We start from the raw sequence: 16,697 nt of genomic DNA, 5'->3' as shown, positions 1-16,697 counted from the left end.
TGGAAGTTGACCATCGAGACATTGAGGCGGTGCACCGCATTCCAGGATCCAGACCAAACGCACCAAGACCCATCCTAATGAAGATGAGAAACAACGACAAAAAGGCGAACATAATGCGATGCAGATCTGCTGTGAAGGACTCGCCGGGTAATGTTCGTCTTGGGGACGACGTCACCAAGGAGAACAGAGAATTGATTGTTCGCCTTATAGACCATGAGAGCATAACATCTGCTTGGTACTTTAATGGCTCTGTTTATGGTAACGTAAAAGGAAAGCGAGTGAAGTTCGATATACTCGATGACATTGACTTCAAAGTGAAAAAAATCCGGGAATAAAAATTCCATCCGCTATCGATTTAGACTTTAGTGTTGATTTATTGTACTTCCGGTGTCATAACGAAAAATGATTTTGGACATCTGCCATCCAAACAAAGTGACTCTCACGTCTCACAGCTTGATTTTTCAGTTAGATTTTGTTTTTATTGACAACTGATAATCTTAATTTAACTGTATTATACATATATGTATTTCTACTTCTTTCTCTTTTCTATCTCTATCCCCATTTCTCTGTCAACGAACTTCAACATGGTTCCATGGGTTCCAGTTGGTATCACTTTAGTCTCAGTAAGTTTATTTATTTATTTTTTCCCTTTTGTAATCTGAATGGTTAGAATTATTTCAGTAAATTGCCAAGGTTTAGGTGATATTGCGAAACGCAAGGACGTATTTAACTACCTAAGAGCTTTAGAGTGTAATATTTATTGTTTGCAAGATACACATTTTTCACATGATACTGAAGATGAAATAAGGAACTTGTGGGGATACCAGTGCTTCTTCAGTTCATATTCTACAAACTCCAGGGGAATTGCAATTCTAATCAATAATAATTTTGACTTTAAACCTCTGATAGAAAAGGGTGACATTGATGGAAATTATTTTATACTTAAAGCATGTATAGAAGGTCATGAAGTATTAATTTGTACTATTTATGGTCCTAATAATGATACACCACTATTTTTTGAAAATATACAAAATCACATTGATGATATGCAATGCAGTAATATTATTTGGTGTGGTGATTTTAATCTGGTTCTAAACCCAGACTTGGATTATTATAACTACAAGTATATTAATAATTCAAAAGCAAGAGATAAAGTTTTAGAAATTATGGAAAGTAATTCTTACATAGACCCATTTAGACAGCTACATGAAAATATTCGTAGATACTCATGGAGAAGAAAAACTCCATTGAAACAAAGTAGGTTAGATTTCTTTTTAATATCCGAGACTCTTTTGTCTGGGCTAGAAATGTGTACTATAGAACCTAGTTATAGGTCAGATCACTCAATGATATCCTTGAAGATATCTTTTAATGACTTTAAGAAAGGTAGAGGGTTATGGAAGTTTAATAACTCTTTACTCTATGATGAAAATTATTTAGATTGTATCAAAGATATTATTATAAAGGTAAAGAAACAGTATGCAATCCCTGTATACAATTTTGATAACATACATGATGTATCTGATGCAGACATTTCCTTCTCTATTAACGATCAACTTTTTTTTAGAAACATTACTTTTAGAAATAAGAGGTAAAACTATCTCTTATGCATCATATATCAAAAAGAAGAAAGAAAGAGAGGAAAAAGAATTAAAAGAAAATATCAAATTACTAGAAGAAAATGTTTGTGACAGCAATATCAATGAACTGTGTAGTAAAAAGCAAGAATTAGAAAACATTAGAAAAGATAAGTTGCATGGTATTTATGTAAGTAGAGCTAGATGGATTGAAGAAGGAGAAAAACCATCACATTATTTTTGTACGTTAGAATCTAGAAATTTCACTAGCAAAATCATACCAAGATTAGAGTGTAATGATGGGACAGTAATTTATAAACAATCAGAAATATTAAGGGAAACAAAAACATTCTATGAACAATTATACAAGAAAAGCAATTTAAACACAATAGACTTGCACAATGATCTTGGTATTGAAGATGTTCCAAAACTTTCAAATAAAGAATCTGAATCACTAGAAGGTAACATTACTATTGAGGAAGCCTCCAATACCCTTTACAAAATGAAATCAAACATATCCCCAGGATCTGATGGTTTTTCTGCGGAATTCTTCAAAATGTTTTGGAAGTATATTGGTCTTTTTGTAGTTAGGTCTATTAATTATGGGTACAAAAATAACTGTCTTTCTATTACACAAAGACATGGTATTATTACATTGTTACCAAAAGGTGACAAGCCGAGACAATATTTGAAGAATTGGAGACCAATTACTTTGTTGAATACTGTGTATAAAATTGCATCGGGCTGTATTGCGAATAGAATAAAAAGATACTTAGACAAAATAATTAATCAAGATCAAACAGGTTTCATCCCCAACAGATATATTGGAGAAAACACAAGGCTTATTTATGATATAATGCACTATACTGAAGAAGAAAATATACCTGGATTATTACTACTTATTGATTTTGAAAAAGCCTTTGATACTCTTTCATGGACATTTATACAAAAAGCGCTAAAACTTTTTAATTTTGGCCCTTCAATTAGGAATTGGGTATCGATTTTTAATACAGACATTACATCTGCAATCAATCAAGGTGGTAATCTCTCTGAGAGAATCATTATTCAGAGAGGTTGCAGACAAGGGGATCCATTATCACCATACATATTTTTGATATGTGCGGAAATATTAGCAATCCAAATTAGAATGAATAAGAATATCAAAGGCATTACTGTAAATAATGTAGAAAAAAAGATCTCACAATTAGCTGATGATACCTCACTTATCCTTGATGGCAGTGAAGAATCTCTCGCAGAAACTTTTAAAACTTTAGATTATTTTTCAGAAATATCTGGACTACATATCAATTATGAAAAAACTCATGTAATATGGTTAGGTTCCAAAAAATATAGTAATGAAACTTTGCTGCCAAATTACAGGCTTAGGTGGGGTACCACCAGATTTACTTTGTTAGGAATACATTTTGACATGGAATTAGATAAGATACCACAATTAAACTATGAACCAAAATTAGTGCAGATCAAATCTATAATCAAACAATGGGAGAAAAGGTTTTTAACTCCCATAGGGAAAATTACAGTTATTAAAACATTGGTTTTGCCATTATTAAACCATATTTTAATGTCAATCCCAAATCCTTCTGAACTCTACCTTAAGGAATTAGAAAAGATATTTTTCTTGTTTATGTGGAATAATAAAATACATAGGGTCAGAAAGGAGGTCATTGTTAAAAAATATGAAGATGGGGGTTTAAGAATGGTAAACCTAATGGCATTCATAGCATCTATGAAGTTGTTTTGGATAAGATATCTCATATTTTCAAATAGAGGGATGGAACATTTTATTCCAAAGTTGGACTTAAGCAAATTAGTGAACTGTGGAATTGAATACATTACAATATTCTTGAAAACATTGAAAAATAAATTTTGGATAGATGTATTTAAATCATGGCTTACATTGCATAACCTTAGTAAAGAGTCTGATGTTGCTGCCGATGCACCTCTATTTTATAACCCAAATATTCATATTGGTGGAAAACCATTTTATAATAAACAAATGTTTGACAGCGGCATCAGACAACTTAATGATATAATCAGTGAAGATGGTTCATTTCTTGGTTTTGAATCATTTTGCAATACTTATCCAAATACAAAGATTAATTTTTTAGAATATAATAGCATTATTCATGCTGTTAAGGCTTGGGTGAAAAATTGTGGATGTGACAAAACTATCAAAAAGCTCACAAATCCATTGATTATGTCAAATATATATACAGTGTTGAAATGCAACAAATCAAAACTTTTTTATGAAATTATAAATCAAAATACCTCAATCACATCAGGCAAAACAAAATGGAGTGAGCTTTTGGAAGTTGACACTAAAGAATGGAAAATAATTCATAAAATACCCTTCAGAGTGACAAAAGATAGCAAAATACAATGGTTTCAATACAGAATTATAAACCGAATCTTAGCTACAAACTCTTTTTTATTCAAAATCAAAAAAATTGACTCAAAGTACTGCAATCATTGTCATTCTGAAGAGGAAACAATAGAACATATTCTGTGGGAATGTGATTTTTTACAATTATTCCTAGCAGAATTTGAGCATTTTTTAGAAGATAAGACTGATTTACAGATAGCTATTACAAACAAATCTTTTATTCTTGGTTTTATTGAAAATAATAGTCTGATACAAAACACTATTGTCTTATGGCTTAAATACTATGTGTACACAGCAAGATGCACTGAGAAGTCCTTGAGTGTGCGTGCTGCAATTTCACAAATGAATTTTTTTTATGAAACTCAAAAATTTATTTCGTATAAAAATGGTAAAAAGGAAAAGTTTGATGCCCAATGGAATCGATGGAACCTTCTGTTTTCTTAACTTCTCTCTCTTCCTCTTCTTTCTTTCTCAAACCACACATACCTTCAGCTCATATGCTTTGTGTTTTTTTTCCTTCTTCTCTGGATATAATATTATTGTATATCTGATATACCGGTATGTGTACAAAAATAAAAAATTATAAAAAAAAGAAAGAATTTATATAAGCGGGAAAAAGTGATGGTGCATTACAAATTATTTCATATCGCATGTATTATTATACGTATAATAAAAAAAATATGTTTAAGATTTTTGTACTGAAAAGTGCTGTCTGGTTTTATATCATATGATAAATGACTACAAGTATATTTCATAGTAGAACGTAATATACCCCTGTTATTTTGATTTTTCGCACCCTTTCTCCTTTAACTTTCAACCCATTTTCAATGATATTTTAATTGATCATAAACTAACCATTTACTCTATGATAGTAACCTCTCCACTTAAAGGGGCATGGGCACGATATCAGCTGAAAAATTTCAAATTTTGTTTTTCCATTTTTAATGTTTAGAATGCTTGATTAAGGTATATCAAACGGTCACCGAAATTTTGAATGTCAGTTGTCAAGGTATATTGGAAATACAGAGCTCACAATTCCTTGTTATATAAACAAGGCTCGTGCCATGTTTTTGTTTACATTAGGTTAAATATACAAGTGCAAGTTCGTTTAAAGCAGATTTTTCAATTTACGAGTTAATTCAGAAGACATTAATCAGTTCCTAGTGTTTAGCACGTCTCATATTTGGTTTAGATATGTTAATTCCTATTAAGTAATCTATATGTAAACAAAAACAACAAAGAATTTGAGTGCTTTATCTGACTTGTAACTCAAAAACTGATATTCAAATTTTAGTTGACCACTAGAAATAATTTATTTAAGCATTGTAAACTATAAAATATTCGAGACATGGCGAGTAACCAACACCATCACCAACAAGATACAGACATTCGTCAACAAGTGCTTGCGCCACATCCTCAACATCAGGTGGCCGGAGAAGATCTCGAACGTAGAACTATGGAAAAGAACCAGCCAAAATCCGATCGGCCAGGACATCAAGAAAATAAAATGGGGCTGGATAGGCCATACGCTCCGCAAACCAACTGACAACGTCACAAGACAAGCACTAGAGTGGAACCCACAAAGAAAAAGGAAAGTAGAACGGCCCAAACAGTCCTGGAGAAGATCCGTCGAGAGCGAAATGAAGGAAGCCGGAATGACGTGGACTCAGATGAAGAGAGCAGCCCATAACAGAGTCCGTTGGCGTAGTGTTGTTGCAGCCCTATGCTCCACCGGGAGCCAAAAGGAATAAGTCAAACTATAAAAATGGAAAAATAAAATTTGAAAATTTTCAGCTCAAATCGTGTCCATGCCCCTTTAAACCAAACTATTTATATTATTATGTCGGTGGATGCAAACGTTGTCAACATTAGAAAGTACACTTATGAGTTAATGATTAGTTTATTCCAATCTCGAAACCTGCATGATCTCGATCTCTATCCTCATACATGTATTTATACTATATGTAAATAATAATTATGAACTCGATTTTTATACGCCCGTCGTTATGTTACGGCGCTGTTTGTGTGTCTGTCTGGCTGTCTGTTTGTGTGTCTGTCTGGCTGTCTTTTTGTGTGTCTGTCTGGCTGTCTGTTTGTGTGGCTGTCTGTTTGTGTGTCTGTCTGGCTGGCTGTCTGGCTGTCTGTTTGTGTGTCTGTCTGTTTGTGTGGCTGTCTGTTTGTGTGTCTGTCTGTTTGTGTGTCTGGCTGTCTGTTTGTGTGTCTGTCTGGCTGTCTGTTTGTGTGTCTGTCTGGCTGTCTGTTTGTGTGTCTATCTGGCTGTCTGTTTGTGTGTCTGTCTGGCTGGCTGTCTGTTTGTGTGTCTGTCTGGCTGTCTGTTTGTGTGTCTGTCTGACTGTCTGTTTGTGTGTCTGTCTGGCTGTCCGAGCTCATGTTTTCCGGACTTTTTTCCCTAACGGATGTATATACGGCTTTGAAATTTGGTCACAATTTCTCCCTCAAGAAGCGTGCTTTAGAGCTATAAGTAGGTCAAACAGTTTTCCGGACGTTTTTTCCTTTATGGATACAGATATTGCCATGAAATTTAGTCATAAGCTTCCTCTCAGAGGAATACAAATTCAGTTTGCATTTCAGCTGAATTGGCCCGTCCATGACCTATATTAGGGCTAAAACACAGGCACTCGACGTTTTAAATATCTATAATTTTTCGCATTTGAGAAGCAGTACACGATGTTTGATGGTTGATTATAGCCGATAAATGGACTTTATTTCCAGTTCACCATGACGATGCGAGAGGTAAGACCTTGACAGAGTTGCTTCTAAACGGTAGGGGTCTAATGTTCATATTATATCGAACTTTTCTCCGAAATTTTCAAGCGATGCAGCTGGTAAAAAAGAAAACCAAGATGGCGGCGTGATATACCTTGTGAATATTATGTTTACAGGAAGACAATGTTTAATTATAGATATTTAAAACGTTGACTGCCCGTGGGCTAAAAATAGGTTAAACAGTTTTGCAGACTTTTTTGCATTACAGATATTACCCTGAAATTTATTCACTAGCTTCTTGGCAAAGAAATATAACTTCGGTTTGCATTTTTGCCTATCGTTTTAGCTCAATTGAGCTGAAAACTATATTTCTAGGTCACCTGAGTCACTCAGATGACCCATTGCAATTGAATTGCGTTCATCGTCGTGCGTCATGTGACTTCACGTCCGTCATGCTTTAATGATTGAAAGTTTTTAACTCCTCGATATAGATCATTTCAATCGTTTTCAAATTCAGTACGAAATATCTTTGGAACAAGTGGGGGGATTACTTATAAATTCAGGACTCAGGTCAAAAACTGTCAAAAATTGACCAATTTTCAAAACATCTTCTCTAAAGTACACATCCGAAAGAAAAACTAAATGCATTGGCATATAGAAGAGGAAGGCCTCTACCAAAGTTGTAAATTTCATGATCCTCCGCGTAACGGTAATGATTTCAGAGTGGGGTCAAAGTTTGTATATAGTGTTTATATGTAAAACATTGAAATGATATTTTCTTTGATGCTAGTAATAGGAATTGAAACCAAATGAATATTCAAAAGGAGCAGGTGACCCTTAAACAAAATCTTCAATTTCATGATCCCATGGGTAGAGATTTAGTTCCAGAGCGAGGCCAGAATTATGATGGTGATTACTGTCTTTATCATCTGAAAGACCTCTTCTTTAATTTCCCTGATACTTCATAAAAACTAAATGCATATCAAGGAAAAGCAGAAAGGAATGTACCAAAATTATAAATTTCGCAACTTTGCAGGCTTGTGACTCAGATAGTGTTGATATATGTTAAGTCTTTCATCAGTATGGGCTCTTTCGGGGGCATTTGTGTTTTAAGAGCACATGTTGTGCTATACTGTTGCTAAATATTAGAATTTAGCTGAATTTAGCTTAGATAATTATTATCAATAAAGATGTCATACATGTAAAACTTATACGGTACCAATTTTGATGCACCAGATGCGCATTTCGACAAATAATGTCTCTTCAGTGATGCTCAACCGAAATGTTTGAAATCCGAAATAACTATGAAGTTTTAGAGCTAAATATAGCCAAAATCAGCCTGCCAAAAAAGTGGAGCCAAATTCGTCCAAGGATAAGAGCTATGCATGAGGGAGATAATCCTTAATTTTGAAATGAATTTCTAAATTTTATAACAGCAATTAAATATACATCCGTATTTTGAAGCTAGTAACGAAGTACTTAGCTACTGGGCTGTAGCTCTTCGGGATATTGGTACTTTTAACGGATACTCAAATGACCGATAAGGCCTGTGTTAGCCTCTTGTTTAAAATATTCATGTGTGAATTATACAGCGTCCAGTCCCTGTCAATATCAACAAATGCTTTATGAATTTGCAGGAAAGCCGATTTTCTGGGAGAAACGTGATGTATGAATTGTAATACGGTATAAGACATTGATAGCCGAAATTCAAAGTTAAACTGATTTATAGGCAAGTCAAAAGGGTCTTCCCTGTGACAGTATTGGTTATGTGATGATTACACCATGGTTCTATTTACAGGTTTATCAACATCTTGAAATTAACATGATAATAAATTGAAGGGGACTAAAGTCGTTGTCCGTCCGTCCCTCTGTCAGTCAGTCTGTCCCATTGGTTTTGCAGACTTTTCCCGTTATGCTTATGAGGGTTCATTTGAAACTTGCAGTGTAGTTTCAATGTGACAAACTGCAGATCGTGTTTGAATTTCGTAATGTTTGTTTGACAAGTGTGAATTGTTCCGTTTTATAGTTCCGAATGAAAGGCTGTAAAAGTAGGATTTATGAATAGATGCAGAGTAACTCGGTCGCTGATTGTGTAAATAATCACATCATTTATTATTTCAAGTTCATTAATCGCAAAAGGAACACATCAATGAAAACATATATCAAATCTGTTAAATTAATTAATCACGAAAGTATTTTTTTGTGTGAGCGAAATCTGATCAGGTGGCAGTTCTCAATTTACCAGATTCCTGCAATCTGGCTGAAACCGCGGGTATTCGAAATATGCCTTCCAACAGTTGTTAGAACGTTAGTAGCAATACGAACAGGGTTCAGAAGTCCTTTATAAGTAACGGAAATGCAGATATAAATGTTATATATCCGTGTGGGTTTTTTTTTTTTTTTTATTGCATATGCAAGATTATTTCCCACGTATTTTTGTTTTTTCAAAAACAATGACCTAGATTTGTTTTTTTTTAAATAGGCAAACAGAAAGTCGCGTGACATCTTGGTTGTTTTTATAATCACAGTAATCAAACCCAAATTTACTATATCACATTTAGGATATATCATATATTTATCTTTTGAATTTAAAATTACAATATTCTAAATAAATCTATTTCATCTCTGATAAAAACTACATGTGCAAGGTGAAGATAACGAACAGTGATCAATCTCATAACTCCTATAAGCAATACAAAATAGATAGTTGGGCAAACACGGATCCCTGGACACACCAGAGGGGGGATCAGGTGCCTAGGAGGAGTAAGCATCCCCTGTTGACCGGTCACAAATGTATGGCAACGAAACATCAATCTGATTCGATACTGGTAAACATGGTTACTTGGTACTAATATCTTAGGTCACAGATCAAGGTCAAGCAACATTAAATGTACATTCTCTCAAATTACATTCGTCAGTTAATAGAGGCGCCCGTAGGGAACATGTATTGCTTATGTAATACTCTAAGAATGACTGTTAACATATACAACATGTATTTGAATCGCAGTTCAGTATCGCATCCTTACGCCTCCACTGTCAAATCTTCTCGTGGTGTACCCCCTAATCAATATTCGAATATAGGACATTCTCTCCTACCAATTAACTAAATTTTTTAATTCTTGGTGATATCTCTCAAATTCCGATCAAATTCACCCTCCTATCTAGGTTAATGACAATTCTAGGAAAATTACTCTCTCTCTCTCTCTCTCTCTCTCTCTCTCTCTCTCTCTCTGCAAATACACCATATCATTTGATAAAAATAATCACTTGGCTAAGAAATTAAGCTATATGACAGCAATATTGATTTCAGCGTCCGTACATAGTATAATGCAAGAAAGATAACCCTGATATATCTTCACTGTGTAAACCTATCCATTACTATCTAATCTTAAGTGCTCGTAGACACACTTATTCAACAGTTCACTGTATCGTTGCAAGATCTGCGATCTAACTGCATGTGTGTGGAGTTACCGATTATTCAACGAACATGTAACTTTCTTGAAGTCTAGCATTGAGAAATGAACATGGATTTCCTTTGAACAGTTTGTAAGACACAGTAGGAGTGCCGTTTTATTTGATCATGCCTCCCATTTAAATTCCAATAACAAGCCCATGAGATGAAGTCTTGCTATGTGTTCCTGATAACACAAACATCCAAGATTGGATTTACTGATTACCTAGGATAGTTTTCTATGGATTAGCATGTCAGTTGATGTTACCAATAAATTGTACCAGTTGATTTTAACATCTGATAGAGTACCACTGACTACTACTATCCATAATTATTGAAACTGGAGGTCCAAAATAAAGTACAAACATACAAAACACTCAATATTGTCAATAAAGTCAAAGCATTACATACACCAAACACTCAGAAGGAACTCGATGACGTTGATGTCTTGCTAGAACTACATGCAGTCACAATTACCACGTATGAATCAGGAGTTCAAAACTTCGTGACCATCATCCAAAATGACCTCCACCTCTCAAAATCCTAATGCGGGACGTTAAACATTATATAACCAACCAATTAAGCCTTACACAAACAAAGCATCTGACACTCCCAGAATGATTTATATTGCTTTAAAGATTAATCCAAACATAATCAACACCTTGTGTCATCATGGTGGTTTAGAGATAAAAATTGTTTCTCTTTCAAATTATGAGTAAAAGATAAATACTGAAAACGATAAACACACACAAATCAATTTCTTTTATTTTTACTAATTATCGAATATTTTTCATATTAGGTACACAACACTGGACTAGGTGTAAAGAATTAAGACTTTGCTAAATAGTATTAGGATCTTTTAACCATCATTGGATACAGAAACCTATGATTAGGTGGGATACAGTGTATGTGCTATTAGAACTCTGGGAGGTTATAGAAAACAATATGCGGTATTGAAAAAAGTGAAAATAACGAAAAGTGACCAATCTAATAAGTCCTAGATAGGACACAGTTAGGAGCATAGCTAACACGTACACCTGGATACGCCACAGGTGGAGTAAAGCATTTCCTGTTGACTGGTCACACCCGCTGTGATTAAGGTAAACGGAGCTGTATTCAAAATTAGTGTGTATATAACGGCCTAACAATCGGTATGAAACAAGTCAGACACCATTCTACCTAATGATAGACGAAGACAGCGAACAGTGATCAATCTCATAACTCCTATAAGCAATACAAAATAGAGAGTTTGGCAAACACAGACCACTGGATATACCAGAGGTGGAATCAGGTGTCTAACAGGATTAAGCATCCCCTGTCGACCGATCACACCTGTCGTGAGCGCTATGTCCTCATCAGGTAAACGGAGTTATCCGTAGTTAAAATCAATGTGCCAAGAAAGGCCTAACAATTGGTATGAAACGCGTCTGACAGCATTTGACCCAATGATAGGTTGTATTGGCAAACTAGATCGTTATGACATAGAATTTTTCGAAATGCTTACAAAACTTTTGAAACCCCTGTAACATCATCTTGTTTGTCAGTAGCCTGCCTTGATTTAAAAACTGATCATACACAAATCATGCTCTTACGTATCGAAATACCATATGCATGTGATAATGGAATATTGCTACATAAATATGGAAAGTTGATGATCGAGAAGCTGAAATCATGTCGCTTGTCATAACGTTGAGTTGTTGGTTTGCTGTTAATATCTATTTTCAATAAAATATATAAGTGTTAATCAGACGTGGAGGACTATGTGATGTCTTTTATTTCCGGTTCAAAGGGATATATCGAATCGACATATAAATGAAAAATATCGTTGTTAATAAATAACACGTCGTCGATATATCTAACTGTCGAATTAAAGGCCACAGCAACTGTTTTCTTCTCACGTAGAACGTTTTCAATAAATTTTTCTTCATAAGAATATAAAAAGAGGTCAATAAAGGAGCACAATTCGTGCTCATGGGGATTCCAACAGTATGTTGGGAGATCTGTTCACCATAGATTTCAAAGATATTGTCAATGAGGAATTCTAACATATATTTATTTCGATTTCTGAGCTCTTGTGCGTGGAATCAGAGTGGTGTTTAACAAAGTAATGTTTTGGATGACTAACCACTTGATATGAATATTTGAGTTTTCAATTTTTGTTGAAGAAGCAACTGTCTATGATGGCAAAAAGTTTAGTCAATAATTTACCGTACGAATGGTCGTGTTAAGTGTAGAAAAGTCATATGTTTTGATGTTGTTGATTTGAGAAAAGTTTTGAGATTACACATTTGATTTACACCACTTCTGGTACAGTGCATATTTTGTTGCACAGTAGGTTTGACATTTCTCCTTCACAGCTGTTAATAATTTCGTGAGAATTAAATTTAAGGGTTTGGTAGAACATTTACCGGATCCAGCAATGTATCTTTGTTAGGAAGAGTTTTTATGTACTATAGGAATCCAGTATAGGTACGGTAACTCATATTCATCCATTCCATTGACTGGGATATTAAATTTGTCTAACACTGAAGCATGATTGTGAAGAATTTCATCTTTTGAAAGTGCATTTGGAGCATAAGTAAGATTAATAAATGTGGAATTGATGCCAAGTTCGTTTAAAATACAGCTGTAACAATGAGCCTTACAAAGACAATGTTGTTACAAGCTTTGTCAGTTGGAACCACAACATATCCATCATGTACTTTTATCACTTCTTGTTTCCTAAACACAAAAGGATAGATGGGATGTACTTTTGTTTTGATGTGTCTAATACTCGATTTTAACATTCCTCATTCTGACAAGGTACTGTGGAAATATTTTAATTTGTGGTGGCCAAGGTTTGTGGGTAAGCAACATTTTGCGGGTTCGTGGGAACGTTATTTCGTGGTTAAGCGATGTGATGTCACTGGGAACGATAACTCTACAAAATATCACAGAAAGTGGAAGTAATCGAACGGGCTTTTAAGCGTGTTGGACTTTGAAAACAATGAATGCAATTATTAAATTTTGAGTACGTTGTAGGTGTTGGTTTAAATAATTAAAGAGCTAAGAATAAACAATTCCATTGTTTTGGTTTTTACAGTTAACAGCTTGATCGAAAGACAAATAACGGGGTTACTGATGTAATGATCATATTAATACAACTTTATCGGAATTATGTATTTGATGATGTAAAACTTATAAGGTACCAATTTTGATGCACCAGATGCGCATTTCGACAAATAATGTCTCTTCAGTGATGCTCAACAGAAATGTTTGAAATCCGAAATAACAATGAAGTTTTAGAGCTATTATAGGGAACAACAGTGTGCCAAAAAAAGTGGAGTCAAATTCGTCTAAGGATAAGAGTTATGCGTGAGGGAGATAATCCTAAATTTTGAAATGAATTTCTAAATTTTATAACAGCAATTAAATATACATCCGTATTTTGAAGCTAGTAACGAAGTACTTAGCTACTGGGCTGTAGAGACCCTCGGGGACTAACAGTCCACCAGCAGAGACCTCGACCCAGGATCAAAAATTCATTTTAAAAATTTAATAAAACATATTTGAGTACACGTAAATTCGTGGGTAAGAGTGACCCAGGAAATCCATGAAGATCAGTCCCCACAAACAATGATGATTCCACAGTATCGAGTTCTTCTTTTTATATTTAGCCCATCATCTGGCATAATCTTCAACCGAATTCATAACAGAGATGAAGTTCTTTCGCTTATTGGAAGACCGAGGCTCTGAATTTAGGACCTTTTAAAATAAGTGATTTCAGTTCCTCATTTTCATCTATATCAACATCACCAGTAATGACATGTCCAGCTGGACTATAGTTGAAAGAAGATGAAGAAGAACGCGTTGGTGATTAAGTATAAGTAAAGATGGTCTACATCTAGGAACTGCAAAGTTTGTTTGTAATTAAAAGTTTGGATGCAATAGTAGAAGTGCATTTGTAGGAAATACAGGGTGTAGACTTGAACTTGAAATAAGTTGAAATACAAGACTGATCTTATTTCAACGAAGAATGTTGCTTGTGTTGACTGTATCTATTACTTTGTTAGTAAATTTCAGTTTAAGTAACGGGCGGCATGATTCGGAAGGGATATCATCCAAAACCCGTGGTGGTTTAAAGAGCCTGTGATTGACAACATCCACAATCTTAGAGTTTACTCTATATTTTGGTGTTGAAAATTCCAAGTATGGAGTAGCTTTGATTTCTTCAAATAACGTATTCAAAACTCTCAATGGAATAGAGTAAAGTTTTGTGCGAATATGATGTGGACCTAATTGTCTGTTGATGTAAAGTAAATGAATCAAACGTGACATCATTTATACTTGGTCTGTTATATGAACAATGTCCATGACTGCATTTACGTCTTTGTGTATTTGGGGGGGAAATCCCATCACATTCACTTATGCTTAGTCCTCCTGGGCACCTGATCCCACCTCTGGTATATCCAGATGTCCGTGTTTGCCTAACTCTCTATTTTGTATTGCTTAGAGGAGTTATGAGATTTGATCACTGTTCGTTATCTTCACCTTTCATTCACGTTATTTCCATGTGGACTAGTCAAACCTCCATTGTAGACATAATCATAGCTGCAGAACTGTAGCTCTCTGAAAACATGTTGGGCAGATCAGAGACTTACAGATTCCACCTCTTAACCTTCGATTTACGGCGGACAAAGAACTGAGCACGGTCGATGCCTCATATCGTTGTATTCTTATATTGCCGTCTCTTAGATTTAGTATAAAAAATTCTTAACATATTTTCTTACTATATACCTTCAAATATTCATTAAAGCCCTATACGACGCGAAAACTCACTGCTTCAAATGATTTCGTTTGTTGACGTAGCCATGTTAAGTAGCCAGTCAAGTTGAACCCTGTTGCTATTTGTATATATTCATATTCATCGATATGAGTGATGTAATCGATCTTCACTTATCATAAACACGAATAATTAATAGAAATTAAAAAATGAAGTTTATCTAAAGGTGAAATAAGCTCTTGATTATTGAATATACTACAAATGCCTATTGGGGTCCCTTACAGTCGCAGTGATGTGGACCGCGCCAGACTAATGAAAGTCGCGTAGCCCTGAGTTTACCTATTTGAATAATTATAATTTAACAGAATGGGATGATTTAATATCTAAAATATTCAACTAAAATATTTGTGGGGATGTAAACACTACATGAAGGTGATAATGGAATATTGCTACATGGATATGGGAAATTGACGATGGAGAAGTTGAAATCATCCCGTTTGTCATACAGTTGAGTTGTCAGTTTGCCGTTAATGTCTACTTTTGATAAAATATATAAGTATGAAGCAGAGGTGGACAACTCTGTGGTGTCTTTTATTTCGGAGTTCACTGGGAGATATGGAATCGGCATATGAATGAAAATTATCATTGTTAATAGATTATACATCGTCTATATATCTAGATATCGAATTGAAGGCCACAGCAAGAGATTTTTTTTCTTCTCATGTTTTTGAATAAATTCTACTTCATAGGAATATAAAAACAGGTCAGCTAACAAAAGAACACAATTCGTGCCCATGAGGATTCCAACAGACTGTTTGAAGACCTGATCACCATAGACTACGAAGATATTGTCAATGAGGAACTCCAGCATATTCTTTATTTTAACTTCAGAATACTTGTGCGTGGAATCAGAGTGGTGTTTAACAAAGCAATTTTTCGGATGACTAATCACCAGATAGAAATATTTGTGTTTTCCATTTTTGTTGAAGAAGCAACTGTCTATGATGTCAAAAAGTCTAGTCTTTAATTTATCGTGAGGAATGGTCGTGTAAAGAGTTGAAAAGACATACGTTTTGATGTTGTTGATTTGAGAAACGTTTTGTGATTTCAAGTTTACTAAAAGTTCTTTAGAATTTTTTTAGAATCCACATTTGATTTGCACCACTTCTGGCATATGTAGTCGCACAGTACGTTTGAACTTTCTCCTTCACAGCTGCTTATATTTTCGTGAGGAGCAAAGATAGGGGCTTGGTAGAACATTTACTGGATCCAGCAATGTACATGTATGTTTGTTTGTAGGAGTCTTTATGAAGTTTAGGAATTTAGTATAGGTATGGTAACTCATATTCGTTCTACCAATTGAATGGGATATTAAATGTGTTTAAAACTGAAGCATGGGTTTGAAGATTTCCGTATATTTCAACTGATTCGATACACAAGAGCTTATTCTGCGAACGGTTAGTTTTTAAATCGACGCAGGCTACTGACAAATAAATTGATGATGCAGTGGTTTCAACAGTCTCGTTTAAAGTCAGCATTTCGCAAATTCTATAGTTGTTATAACGATCTAGTTTGTCAATACAATATATCATTGGGTCAAATGCTGTCTGACGTGTTTCATACCGATTGTTAGACCGTTCTTGGCACCCTGATTTAAATACAAATACTCCGTTTACCTGATCAAGATATAGGGTTCACGGCAGGTGTGACCGGTCGACAGGGAATGCTTACGCCCCCTAGGCATCTAATCCCACCCTGGTTTATCCGGGGGCCCGT

This window comes from Ostrea edulis, chromosome 6 (assembly GCF_947568905.1).
Source record: "Ostrea edulis chromosome 6, xbOstEdul1.1, whole genome shotgun sequence".
NCBI lineage: Eukaryota > Metazoa > Mollusca > Bivalvia > Ostreida > Ostreidae > Ostrea > Ostrea edulis.
Note: the sequence above shows the minus strand (reverse complement) of the source record.